Source organism: Ovis aries, chromosome 1, assembly GCF_016772045.2.
Source record: "Ovis aries strain OAR_USU_Benz2616 breed Rambouillet chromosome 1, ARS-UI_Ramb_v3.0, whole genome shotgun sequence".
Classification (NCBI taxonomy): Eukaryota; Metazoa; Chordata; class Mammalia; order Artiodactyla; family Bovidae; genus Ovis; species Ovis aries.
Window position 1 is genome coordinate 34,222,983 of NC_056054.1, and position 14,061 is coordinate 34,237,043.

The following is a 14,061-nucleotide window of genomic DNA, read 5'->3' on the forward strand; positions in this document are numbered from 1 at the left end:
CATCTGTGTCTCTTTCCCTGTCTTGCATACAGGGTCGTCATTGCCATCTTCCTAAATTCCATATATATGTGTTAGTATACTGTATTGGTGTTTTTCTTTCTGGCTTACTTCACTCTGTATAATCGGCTCCAGTTTCATCCATCTCATCAGAACTGATTCAAATGAATTCTTTTTTACGGCTGAGTAATACTCCATTGTGTATATGTACCACAGCTTTCTTATCCATTCATCTGCTGATGGACATCTAGGTTGTTTCCATGTCCTGGCTATTATAAACAGTGCTGCGATGAACATTGGGGTACATGTGTCTCTTTCAATTCTGGTTTCCTCGGTGTGGATGCCCAGCAGGGGGATTGCTGGGTCATAAGGTAGTTCTATTTGCAATTTTTTAAGGAATCTCCACACTGTTCTCCAAAGTGGCTGTACTAGTTTGCATTCCCACCAACAGTGTAGGAGGGTTCCCTTTTCTCCACACCCTCTCCAGCATTTATTGCTTGCAGATTTTTGGATCGCAGCCATTCTGACTGGTGTGAAGTGGTACCTCATTGTGGTTTTGATTTGCATTTCTCTAATAATGAGTGATGTTGAGCATCTTTTCATGTGTTTGTTAGCCATCCGTATGTCTTCTTTGGAGAAATGTCTATTTAGTTCTTTGGCCCATTTTTTGATTGGGTCATTTATTTTTCTGGAATTGAGCTGCATAAGTTGCTTGTATATTTTTGAGATTAGTTGTTTGTCAGTTGCTTCATTTGGTATTATTTTCTCCCATTCAGAAGGCTGTCTTTTCACCTTGCTTATATTTTCCTTTGTTGTGCAGAAGCTTTTAATTTTAATTAGATCCCATTTGTTTATTTTTGCTTTTATTTCCAGAATTCTGGGAGGTGGATCATAGAGGATCCTGCTGTGATTTATGTCTGAGAGTGTTTTGCCTATGTTCTCCTCTAGGAGTTCTATAGTTTCTGATCTTACATTTAGATCTTTAATCCATTTTGAGTTTATTTTCGTGTGCGGTGTTAGAAAGTGATCTAGTTTCATTCTTTTACAAGTGGTTGACCAGTTTTCCCAGCACCACTTGTTAAAGAGATTGTCTTTACTCCATTGTATATTCTTGCCTCCTCTGTCAAAGATAAGGTGTCCATATGTGTGTGGATTTATCTCTGGGCTTTCTATTTTGTTCCATTGATCTATGTGTCTGTCTTTGTGCCAGTACCATACTGTCTTGATGACTGTGGCTTTGTAGTAGAGCCTGAAGTCAGGTAAGTTGATTCCTCCAGTTCCATTCTTCTTTCTCAAGATTGCTTTGGCTATTCGAGGTTTTTTGTATTTCCATACAAATCTTGAAATGATTTGTTCTAGTTCTGTGAAAAATGTGGCTGGTAGCTTGATAGGGATTGCATTGAATTTGTAAATTGCTTTGGGTAGTATACTCATTTTCACTATATTGATTCTTCCGATCCATGAACATGGTATATTTCTCCATCTATTAGTGTCCTCTTTGATTTCTTTCATCAGTGTTTTATAGTTTTCTATATATAGGTCTTTAGTTTCTTTAGGTAGATATATTCCTAAGTATTTTATTCTTTTCGTTGCAATGGTGAATGGAATTGTTTCCTTAATTTCTTTTTCTGCTTTCTCATTATTCGTGTATAGGAATGCAAGGGATTTCTGTGTGTTGATTTTATATCCTGCAACTTTACTATATTCATTGATTAGCTCTAGTAATTTTCTGGTGGAGTCTTTAGGGTTTTCCATGTAGAGGATCATGTCATCTGCAAACAGTGAGAGTTTTACTTCTTCTTTCCAATTTGGATTCCTTTTATTTCTTTTTCTGTTCTGATTGCTGTGGCCAAAACTTCCAGAACTATGTTGAATAGTAGCGGTGAAAGTGGACACCCTTGTCTTGTTCCTGACTTTAGGGAAATGCTTTCAATTTTTCACCATTGAGGATAATGTTTGCTGTGGGTTTGTCATAGATAGCTTTTATTATGTTGAGGTATGTTCCTTCTATTCCTGCTTTCTGGAGAGTTTTTATCATAAATGGATGTTGAATTTTGTCAGAGGCCTTCTCTGCATCTATTGAGATAATCATATGGTTTTTATTTTTCAATTTGTTAATGTGGTGAATTACATTGATTGATTTGCGGATATTGAAGAATCCTTGCATCCCTGGGATAAAGCCCACTTGGTCATGGTGTATGATCTTTTTAATGTGTTGTTGGATTCTGATTGCTAGAATTTTGTTGAGGATTTTTGCATCTATGTTCATCAGTGATATTGGCCTGTAGTTTTCTTTTTTTTGTGACATCTTTGTCAGGTTTTGGTATTAGGGTGATGGTGGCCTCATAGAATGAGTTTGGAAGTTTACCTTCCTCTGCAATTTTCTGGAAGAGTTTGAGGAGGATAGGTGTTAGCTCTTCTCGAAATTTTTGGTAGAATTCAGCTGTGAAGCCGTCTGGACCTGGGCTTTTGTTTGCTGGAAGATTTCTGATTACCGTTTCAGTTTCCGTGCTTGTGATGGGTCTGTTAAGATTTTCTATTTCTTCCTGGTTCAGTTTTGGAAAATTGTACTTTTCTAAGAATTTGTCCATTTCTTCCACGTTGTCCATTTTATTGGCATACAACTGCTGATAGTAGTCTCTTATGATCCTTTGTATTTCTGTGTTGTCTGTTGTGATCTCTCCATTTTCATTTCTAATTTTATTGATTTGATTTTTCTCTCTTTGCTTCTTGATGAGTCTGGCTAATGGTTTGTCAATTTTATTTATCCTTTCAAAGAACCAGCTTTTGGCTTTGTTGATTTTTGCTATGGTCTCTTTTGTTTCTTTTGCATTTATTTCTGCCCTAATTTTTAAGATTTCTTTCCTTCTACTAACTCTGGGGTTCTCCAACTCTTCCTTTTCTAGTTGCTTTAGTTGTAGAGTTAGGTTGTTTATTTGACTTTTTTCTTGTTTCTTGAGGTATGCCTGTATTGCTATGAACTTTCCTCTTAGCACTGCTTTTATAGTGTCCCACAGGTTTTGGGTTGTTGTGTTTTCATTTTCATTTGTTTCTATGCATATTTTGATTTCTTCTGTGATTTGTTGGTTATTCAGAAGTGTGTTGTTCAACCTCCATATGTTGGAATTTTTAATAGTTTTTCTCCTGTAATTGAGATCTAATCTTAATGCATTATGGTCAGAAAAGATGCTTGGAATGATTTCGATTTTTTTGAATTTATCAAGTTTAGCTTTATGGCCCAGGATGTGATCTATCCTGGAGAAGGTTCCATGAGCACTTGAAAAAAAGGTGAAATTCATTGTTTTGGGGTGAAATGTCCTATAGATATCAATTAGGTCTAACTGATCTAATGTATCATTTAAAGTTTGCGTTTCTTTGTTAATTTTCTGTTTAGTTGATCTGTCCATAGGTGTGAGTGGGGTATTAAAGTCTCCCACTATTATTGTGTTATTGTTGATTTCCCCTTTCATACTTGTTAGCGTTTGTCTTACATATTGCGGTGCTCCTATATTGGGTGCATATATATTTATAATTGTTATATCTTCTTCTTGGATTATTCCTTTGATCATTATGTAGTGGCCTTCTTTGTCTCTTTTTACAGCCTTTGTTTTAAAGTCTATTTTATCAGATATGAGTATTGCCACTCCTGCTTTCTTTTGGTCTCTATTCGCGTGGTATATCTTTTTCCAGCCCTTCACTTTCAGTCTGTATGTGTCCCTTGTTTTGAGGTGGGTCTCTTGTAAGCTCTCTGACTACTTTTAAAGATTTTTCTTTTTTCACTTAAAAAACAATTTGATTGTAATCGGTCTTGATGTGGTTTTGTGTTTATCTTGCCTTGGTTTCATTGAGCTTAAATCTGTGGATTGTTAGCTTTTATTAAGTCGAGAAAAAATATGTGGCTATTGTTTCTTCAAATATTTTTTATTAGATGCTGACATCAATTTTATGTTGTTGATTGTCTGGGTTTTGTTGGCTTCCTTTAAGGATTGTTGAGCTACTTTGCATAAGAAGCTATTAATAACCTTTTGGCTTAGTTTTATCCTTTGTAGTCTTCTTTTTAAACTTTGGTAACACAAGTGGTATAGTCACATTACTAAGGCATACGTCTTTTGGGCTCCCCACTGAATGTCTCAAGTGATCAATGATGGTGTCCCATTCTTAATTCAAGTGATTCCCAGCGGTTTGTGAACTTGGAAACTGTTTTGATCACAGATTCCCATTCACTCTTTATCAGATCTCAAGAGTGTCAGCATGCATATCTGCATTGCGATAATCAGCAAAGATTTCACAGGACTCGTGCAAATTTCTGGGGCTCTCATTCTGCATTGCTACCTCCTCTTGGGAAGGCTGTGTTTCCAGCCACTTTAACTTCTCCGGATTCTTATCTCAGTTCCCTTAGCTTCATGAAGCTGCCATGTTTTCCTTGGCATCTCTCTTTCTGCTTTGTGGTCTGGCGTGTTCTTCCAGGCAGATAGCCAGAGCAGTCTTAGGACTCATCCCGTTATTTCCTTCTCTCAGGGATTAGAGACCTGTGCTGCCTCTTGTTGAAGTCTGAAAACAGTTGTTTCATACATTTTCTTGGACTTCCCTAGTTGTTTGGGGCAAGGTGGTAAAATCCAATCTCTGATACTCCCACATGCTTAGAAGCAGACACTTCTATTATTCCCACTTCAATGGGTTTCTATTTATGTGGCATTTAATTTTATCAGATACTTTCTATTATTAGATACAAGTTGATCATTTTCTTTCTCTGAATAAAATACTGTGGTAAAATACATCCACAGTTCTGTTATTAAATATTTCTTGAATATTGTTCTTGATGTATTTTTTCCCACATTTTTATATTAAATTTGGACATGTCTAACTCAGAATTTTTATGTTCTCATTCGTAATGTAAGTGGACTCTGATTTTTGTTTATCTCTGTTTGCTCTTTGTAACATAGTTACCGTACCTTTATAAATAATTTAGGGAACATTTCTTCTCTTCTAGATTCTGAAATATATATTTTGGGGTACTCTGTTCCTTGAACATTTGTTAGAACTTTCCAGTACAATAATCTGGGCTTGAGGATTTATTTGAGGTGTGATTTTTAACTGCTGGATCAATTTATTTAATGTAGTAAATGTACTAAGATTTCCTGGTTGGTGGTTTTTTTTTTTTTGAGTCAGTTATGGTAAGTTCTGTTTTTTAAGCAAATTTTCCATTTCATCTAAATTTTCAAGTTTACTAACAAAATACTGTTCATGTAATTCTTTTTTATTCTTTTACTGTCTGCTTTATCAGTAGTTATCACTCCCATTTTCATTCATGGTATTTGTTATTTTTGCCTTGTCTTCTTTCTTCTTCCTCAGTTTTACCAGATGCTATTTTGTTTAATTTGCCTTTTGATAGAACCATTGTTTGGCTCTGTTAATGCCCTGAATTTTGTCTTGCAATTTTATGCCTTTCATCTGCTCTTATCTTTACTACTCCTTTTTGATCTTTCTTCCAGCTATTTACTGTTTTTCATAATTTCATAAGTTGGCTGCTTAGGTTATTAATTTTCAGACTTCTTTCTTTTCAAATAAAATGTTTTAAAACTTTAAATTTGCCCATGAAGTACCACTTTACCCATCTGGTCTCTGCTTGTATTGAATAATAAAACATTCTTCCTTTCTCCCCCCATATGAATAAAAAGAATTGAGTTTGTTGACTGCATTTGAGTCTTTAATTCCTCAATAGTACTAGTAATTATTATTAATGTTTTGGTTTACCTGGTCCTTTAAATTGCTAAAGAATAATAAAATCTTTAAATAAACTGTGTCTCTCTTAGAGTACTTTTTTTTATCTAGGAGTGCTTATTTTATATATTTCACATTATGTTGTTTAGTTCATAAAATTTAACAAAGGGCAGTATTTTTTTTTGATTGAGCATTTAGTTATTGGAATCTTCCTCTTAGTCTTCCTCTTAGTCTTACTAATGTTTTTGGTCTTGTATTATACTCTGAGATTTTTAAAATACGCATTTGTTATTTTTTTGTTGACTTAAAAAAAAATAAAACCTCTTTAACACATTGTAAAAATTTTATATTATAAACAGGCTATCCCTTAATTTTAATCCCACTGTAGCTATTATTATCTTTCAACCAGTGGCAGAATTCAGCTCATTCACATATGTTGTAATAATTGAAATAGCTGATTTTATTCTTTCTATTTTATTTTTCTTTTCTGTATATATTACATCACTCCCTCTTATCTTTTAATTTTTCTTGGCTTAGTTTGATTTAATTTGTTAATTTGAGCATTCTGTTAAGCTGTTTCCATTAGTGATGGCCTTCTCATTTCTGACAACCAACATTAAACTGTGCATATACACATAAAACCCTTTTCTTATGAATGCTTTTTCAAGTGTCTGACTTTGATGTTTTGCTAAATTAATATTTCAGTTCCAGACTATCATTTGGTTTTCCTTCTAAGATGGCATACTTGTTATGTTTCAACAAAACTTAATATTGCAAATTCCTGGCACATTATTATCATCTATTTAAATAAAATGTGTGTACACCTATATATACATGCGTGTATGCATATGTATTTACACACTGTCCCCTTCATGGATCACAGCTTTGTCATGGTAAAGGGGCTTGCATAATTTAATGAAGCTATGAGCCATGCCATGCAGGGCCACCCAAGAAGGACCGATCATGAATCTGCAGGTGTACAAGCTGGGTTTCGAAGAGGAAGAGGAACCAGAGATCAAATTACCAGCATTCATTGGATCATGGAGAAAGCAAGGGAGTTCCAGAAAAACATCTACTTCTGTTTCATTGACTACACTAAAGTCTTTGACTGTGTGGATCCCAACAAACTGTGGAAAATTCTTCAAGAGATGGGAGTACCATACCACCTTACCTGTCTCCTGAGAAACTTGTATGCAGGTCAAGAAGCAACAGTTAGGACCAGACATGGAGTAACTGACTAGTTCAAAATCAGGAAAGTAGTACAAAAAGGCTGCACATTGTCACCCTGCTTATTTTAACTTACATGCAGAGTACATCATGTGAAATACTGGGCTGGATGAATCACAATCTGGAGTCCAGATTACCAGGAAAAATATTAACAACCTCAGATAAGTAGATGATACCATTTTAATGGCAGAAAGTAAAGAGAAAGTGAATAGCCATTTAATGAGGGTAAAAGAAGAGAGTGAAAAAGCTGACTTGAAACTCAACATAAAAAAAAAACTAAGATCATAGCATCCAGTTCCATCACTTCATGGCAAACAGATGAGGAAAAAGTGGAAGCAGTGGTAGATTATATTTTCTTAGATTGATACTGAAGCTGAAGCTCTAGTACTTTGATGTGAAGAGCAGACTCTTTGGAAAAGACCCTGCCGCTGGAAAAAATTGAAGACAAAAGGAAAAAGGGGCAGCAGAGGATGAGATGATTAGATAGTATCACTGACTCAATGGACATGAATTCTAACAAACTCTGGGAGATAGTGGAATACAGAGGAGCCTGGTGTGCTACAGTGCATGGGATCACAAAGAGTTGGACACTTAGCAACTGAATAACAACAGCAGCAATATTTATGCTACACACACACACACACACACACACACACACACACGTGTATGTATACATAGAGAGAAAATATGAATTAATATCAGGTTTCACCACCACTGCTTCCTCTAGTCTTTGGTTTCCACTCTGTTGATATAGCTCCTCAGAACCCATTGCTTTTCTGGTTATGTTCTTTCTCAAATGTTATCCTCAGAGAACATATATGGGAAGTTTACTTTTGAATACTTGCACTGAAAATGTTTTCCTTTCCCCTAACAGCTGAGTAATATTTTGTCTAGATATAGGATTCTTGGATCATTTTTTTAATGGTCTGTACATTGTTCTTCCATCTTCTACATTCCAGAGTTGTAGATGAGAATTCCTGAGCTACGCTTAATTTCTTGCCTTAATTTCTAACTTAATCTTTCTGTCTGGAAGTTTGTATAATTTTCTGTTTACACTTGAAATTCAAGTATTTCCTGGATTCACTTCCTGAACTTAATGAGACTTTTCATCTGCAGGCTTAAATCTTGCTTCAGCCAGTTTAAAAAGAAAAACAAAGACCTAGTACTGTATTTGTTTAATTAGAATATCCCCTTCAACTTTTTTTTTTTTCTTTTCTCCTTTAAAAAAAAAAATCCCTTCTGGAATTCCTTTTATTTTTGTGTTAAGCTGCCAGGTCTGTCCTCCAAAAGGCCCCTTAGTTATTCCCTCATTATTTCTTCTTTTGTGTCTTTGTTACAAGTAGTAAGATATTTTGCTCACTTTGTCTTTTAGTTCATTAATTCAATTTTTAACAGTGCCAGTGTTTTATTTAGTTCTTCTAAGGAAATTTTTAATAAATTTTAAAACTCAGAGCTTTAGTTCAGAGTCTTTCTTGCTCCCTTCTGATTTCTCATTGCTTTCCTTATTGGTGTTCTCTTCCAATTTTTTTCATCATTTCTATGTCACTGAGACCTTTCTCTTAGAGGCCTTCTGTATGGATCTTCTCTTGGGTGAACTAGTCCCCTAAGTTAGGTATTATTTTCATTTTGCCTTCTCCTTAATTTATGTTCTTTCAACTGTCATGTAGGCTGTAGGCTTTTAGAGTGTCTTTGATGTTAGAAAACCTGAAAGCAGTGAAGGATACGGAAGTTTCTGCCATGGTATTCTGGCTGGCAAGGAACAAACAGTGAGGGACCCTTTTCCCTGGGCAGATGCAGCTCTGCTTTCCTGCCACTCTTGGAAACAGTTCCCCCTGGTAGTGTAGCCCCTGTCATTTTCAGGTTCCTGTCTTTAATTCTAATCCCACAAATCACTCCTCCCACCTATGCCTACACACACACACACACACGCACACACACACACACACACTCAGGTTCCTGTCTTTAATTCTAATCCTACAAATCACTCCTCCTACCCATGCCTACACACACACACACACACACACACACACACTAATCCTACAAATCACTCCTCCTACCCATGCCTACACACACACACACACACACACACACACACACACACACAGGTTCCTGTCTTTAATTCTAATCCTACAAATCACTCCTCCCACCTATGCCTACACACACACACACACACACACACACACACACATGCATGCATGCATGCACGCACACACACACACGCTGATAGGTCAGCTTGCCTGAAGGTGAATAGCTTTCCTTAGACTGCAGGTTGTTCACTAAAATGCTTGAGGGAATGACAAAACGTGGTCTTAATAGAAGCCTCAGAGGGAGGCAGACCTTTTGTTCTACTTCTGGGATCTTGCCTTTACTTCCTAACAAGATGAAGCCCTATATTTGCTGTCTCTCTCCTGGAGATTTCCAGAGAAGCTGTGGCCTCAGTTGTACTCTCTTGTTGTTGTTCAGTCTCTCAGCTGTGTTTGACTCTTTGCAACCCAAGGAATGCAGCACACCAGGCTTCCGTGTCTTGCACTATCTCCTGGAGTTTGCTCAAACTCAGGTCCATTGAGTCTGATGCTATCTAACCATTTCATCCTCTGTCACACCTCTAAATTTTACCAATTCTGCCACTTTCACACATCCATTTTATCCAAGAGCTGATTTAGAGACCCAAATGAGATAGACCCTCATCAGTTCAGTTCAGTCGCTCAGTCGTGTCTGACTCTTTGCGACCCTATGAATTGCAACACGCCAGGCCCCCCTGTCCATCACCAACTCCTGGAGTTCACTCAGACTCACGTCCATCGAGTCAGTGATGCCATCCAGCCATCTCATCCTCGGTCGTCCCCTTCTCCTCCTACCCCCAATCCCTCCCAGCATCAGAGTCTTTTCCAATGAGTCAGCTCTTCGCAGGAGGTGGCCAAAGTACTGGAGTTTCAGCTTTAGCATCATTCCTTCCAAAGAAATCCCAGGGCTGATCTCCTTCAGAATGGACTGGTTGGATCTCCTTACAGTCCAAGGGACTCTCAAGAGTCTTCTCCAACACCACAGTTCAAAAGCATCAATTCTTTGGCGCTCAGCTTTCTTCACAGTCCAACTCTCACATCCATACATGACCACAGGAAAAACCATAGCCTTGACTAGATGGACCTTTGTTGGCAAAGTAATGTCTCTGCTTTTGAATATACTATCTAGGTTGGTCATAACTTTCCTTCCAAGGAGTACGTGTCTTTGAATTCCATGGCTGCAGTCACCATCTGCAGTGATTTTGGAGCCCCCCAACATAAAGTCTGACACTGTTTCCACTGTTTCCCCATCTATTTCCCATGAAGTGATGGGACCATAGTGTTTGGATAAACCTAATGGAGGATGAGGTATTGAAGAAGACTCTTGAGAGTCCCTTGGAATGCAAGGAGATCCAACCAGTCCATTCTAAAGGAGATCAGCCCTGGCTGTTCTTTGAAAGGAATGATGCGAAAGCTGAAACTCCAGTACTTTGGCCACCTCCTGCGAAGAGTTGACTCATAGGAAAAGACTTTGATGCTGGGAGGGGTTGGGGGCCGGAGGAAAAGGAGACGACAGAGGATAAGATGGCTGGATGGCATGACCGACTCGATGGACGTGAGTCTGAGTGAACTCCAGGAGATGGTGATGGACAGGGAGGCCTGGTGTGCGGCGATTCATGGGGTCGGTCGCACAGAGTCGGACACAGATGAGTGACTGAACTGAAGGATAAGCGACGAACTCCAAGGATGAGCAACTGAACTGAACTGAACTGAATGGAGGATGGAGTTACCAGAGGCACCTGGAGCTATAACAGTTCCTGCCTGTTGGGCTCAGTCATCTTTACTCCAGGCACACTCTTTGGCCATTTATTCTAACTGGCTGTGAGATAGACATCCCTCTCCTTGCTCTTATTGGGGATCGCACAGACAGTCTATGTGGGATTAGTTAGTTATGCTATAAACTGTTGAGTTGTTTAGCTGTTGCTCTGTTATGAATCACAGCCAGTGCTCAGTAGTTCAACACAATAATCATTTATCTGCCTCATGGATACAACATTTAGACTCTGTTCTGTAGGGTGGTTCTTCTGTTCTCAGCTATACTCACTCCCTCAGGTCTTGGCTGCCTGGGGATGTGTGATCCAGACTGGACTTGGTGGTCATTCCTCTACCCACATACCTCTTGCCCTCCTCCTGGGACCAGTGAGCTAACCCTGCATGATTTTCTCACAGCAATACCAGAAGTGCAGTAGAGCAAGCTGAAACATATAATGCTGCTTTTTTCAGTTATTTCTGCCTCATTCTTTTGGCCAAATCCAGTTGTGTGACAATATCTAAAATCTTGAAGTAGGGAAGAAGGCACTACCCACTGTGGGCGTTGAGAGGAGGAGATGCAGCACTACAAATTAAGTGGCAAAGGGTGTGGATATTTAGAGATTCGAAGACGGGGGGCCATGAACTCAACCTATCTCAGCTATTAAGAAATACGGTGAAGTATTTCCAAGTTGTAATGCTACTTCAAAGGAGATAGCCATGAAGTTAGCTTGGAGGTAGTGAGGAAACTTGTGCAGAAGAGCTGGACCATGAGTAAGACATGGAATTTTCCAAGTAGACAAGGATGAGTGAATGGAGCGACACTGAGTTAATGATAGATGGGACAGAGTAGAGGCTAGTCCCGAAAGTCTGCAAATGAATGGAGCATTTGGGGCGTGAAGAGTTGTCCTATATGGGTGGATCATAAGACACAATCCTTGCACACCATATTGTTTCATCACATTGCTCTTTCCAGTGAGTTATCATAGCTTCTAAAACGTCAAAATTTCAGGCATTGAGCCAGGAAGAGTTATCCTATTGCATATTCTTCAGAACATGCTTCATAGGTAGCAACTTTCTTTATACCTCAAAAAAGTATTTTGCTTAAGTCAGGTGAAGGGTTTCACACATACGTATTGTTTCCAATGGGACTAGTGTTCCTTCAGTATATCCGTGCCGCTTAGCTTAGCTCAATGTGTCCTGTCATCTGTGATGGTGGTGGTGTAGTTGCTAAGTCATGTCCGACTCTTATGACCCCATGGACTGTAGCCTGCCAGTGTCCTCTGACCATGGGATTCTCCAGGCAAGAATACTGGAGTGGGTTGCCATTTCCTTCTCCAAGGGATCTTCCTGATCCTAGAATCTTCCATCTATGCCATATGCCACATGTGAAAAAAATAAGTAATGTTTGCTTTCAGAAGGCATTGAGGTCTCACAGAAGGTGAGGTCTTCTGTGAAGCCCTCCCTGACACTTTCTCCCCCTTTCTCCTGCCAGTTTCTCCTGCTAAAACTTTTCATTTCTCTCTCTACTTCCTTCAGAACTTTTTGTTAGGATGTGACTTTAGGTGTGATTATTTGATCACTGTCTCCTCAGTTATATTGTTAGCGTGTAGGAGAGCAGCAAGCCGACTGTTTTGCATGTAACTGGTTCCCCAGCACCTAGCATAGTGCCGGGGTCATAATGACTGAATACTAAATATTTATTAAGTGAATGAGTGAATCAGTTTAATGACTGAATCAGATAGGCCAAAACTGCTGGCTCTATGAAATAGATAGGTTTTGCTTTATTTATAAAACTGCAAGAACTCTCCAGGTTTATCACTTAGCTGGGGTAATGTGGACAGACTACATTTATTCTCCAGAGCTTCCATTTGATCAGTATTCACTGTGGCTTGAGCTCTGGCTGGATGTGAATACTGGTGATCTGGAGATGATTAAGGTAGGTTCTCCTCTGAAGTTACTGCTGGTTTAGTGGGAGAAATAGAGAAGGGAAGGGACAAGGACAATGACTGTGCTAAGTATTAAGATATGGGTATGAGAACCTTGAACTTGGAGAAGGCTTTGGACTCAGCTGGACCTCCATTGGGGCTTCATAAAAGGGGAGTCTGAACTGAGTCAGGAAGGCTAATCAGCAGTCAGACACATAACGGGGAAGAACATTTTGGGCAGAATGGAGCAGAGGTTCAAGGCACTGGGAAGTGAGCAATCAAGGCCCACTATGGAAAGCTTCAAATAATTCATTAGTGTAGAATGAAGAAAGCAAGGATAGGATCGACAAGAGAGGAAGCTGGAGGTCAACATGGTCATATCACAAAGCGTCATTCAAGCCTAGCTGAGAAGTGGAATTTTTCCTGAAGGGAGTAAGGAGCAATTGACGGGTTTTAATCAGGAGTTGGTACCATCAGATTTTACTTGAGAACGTTTTCTCTGGACACAATGGAGAATAGATTGGAAGGCTTGGGGCTGTTGGGAAGAAGATAAACAAAGAGCAGTTAATTACTCGGTGTGATAAGGTCTCTAATAGATTTGGTGCTTGCCCTGTGAGGTCAGAGCAGGAACATCTAAACTGGAACTGAGGTCTCAGTCTAGACTAAAGGAAGTTATCAGGCTGAAGAATTTTGCAAGCACACAGAAGTATGCAAGCACAGAAGTATGCAAGAATGTGACTTTTTCAGGGCACTCCAAAGGATTGTTTATTGCTGGAATATAGAACACTAAGAGGGAATTGTCTGCCCTCTGATGCCGTTTTGCAACACCTACCGTCTTACTTGGGTTTCTCTTACCTTGGACGTGGGGTATTACTTCACGGCTACTCCAGCAAAGCACAACTGTTGCTCCTGACCTTGAATGAGGGGTATCTCCTCACCACCATCCCTCCTGACCTTGAACGTGGAGTAGCTCCTCTAGGCCCTCCTGCGCCCGCGCAGCCGCTGCTCCTTGGACGTGGGGTTGCTCCACCTCATGTGAAGAGTTGACTCATTGGAAAAGACTCTGATGCTGGGAGGGATTGGGGGCAGGAGGAAAAGGGGACGACATAGGATGAGATGGCTGGATGGCATCACCCACTCGATGGACGTGAGTTTGTATGAACTCCGGGAGATGGTGATGGACAGGGAGGCCTGGCGTGCTGTGATTCATGGGGTCGACAGAGTTCGACACGACTGAGCTACTGAACTGAACTGAACTGAACTGAAGAGGGAATTGATGAGACATGAAGCCAGAAAGGAAAAGGCCATCTAGCACTCAGTCTTCCTCCTATTGAATGTTGCTTTAGAGTGCAGTGATCGCATCTATACCAGGTACC

General features: G+C 39.3%; 1 protein-coding gene across 17 annotated transcripts in view; it reads left to right on the forward strand.

Moving 5' to 3' along the window:
* The window catches only part of FGGY (FGGY carbohydrate kinase domain containing), a 625,499-nt gene that overhangs the window by 176,048 nt on the left and 435,390 nt on the right, over window positions 1-14,061 (forward strand). The window lies entirely within an intron of this gene.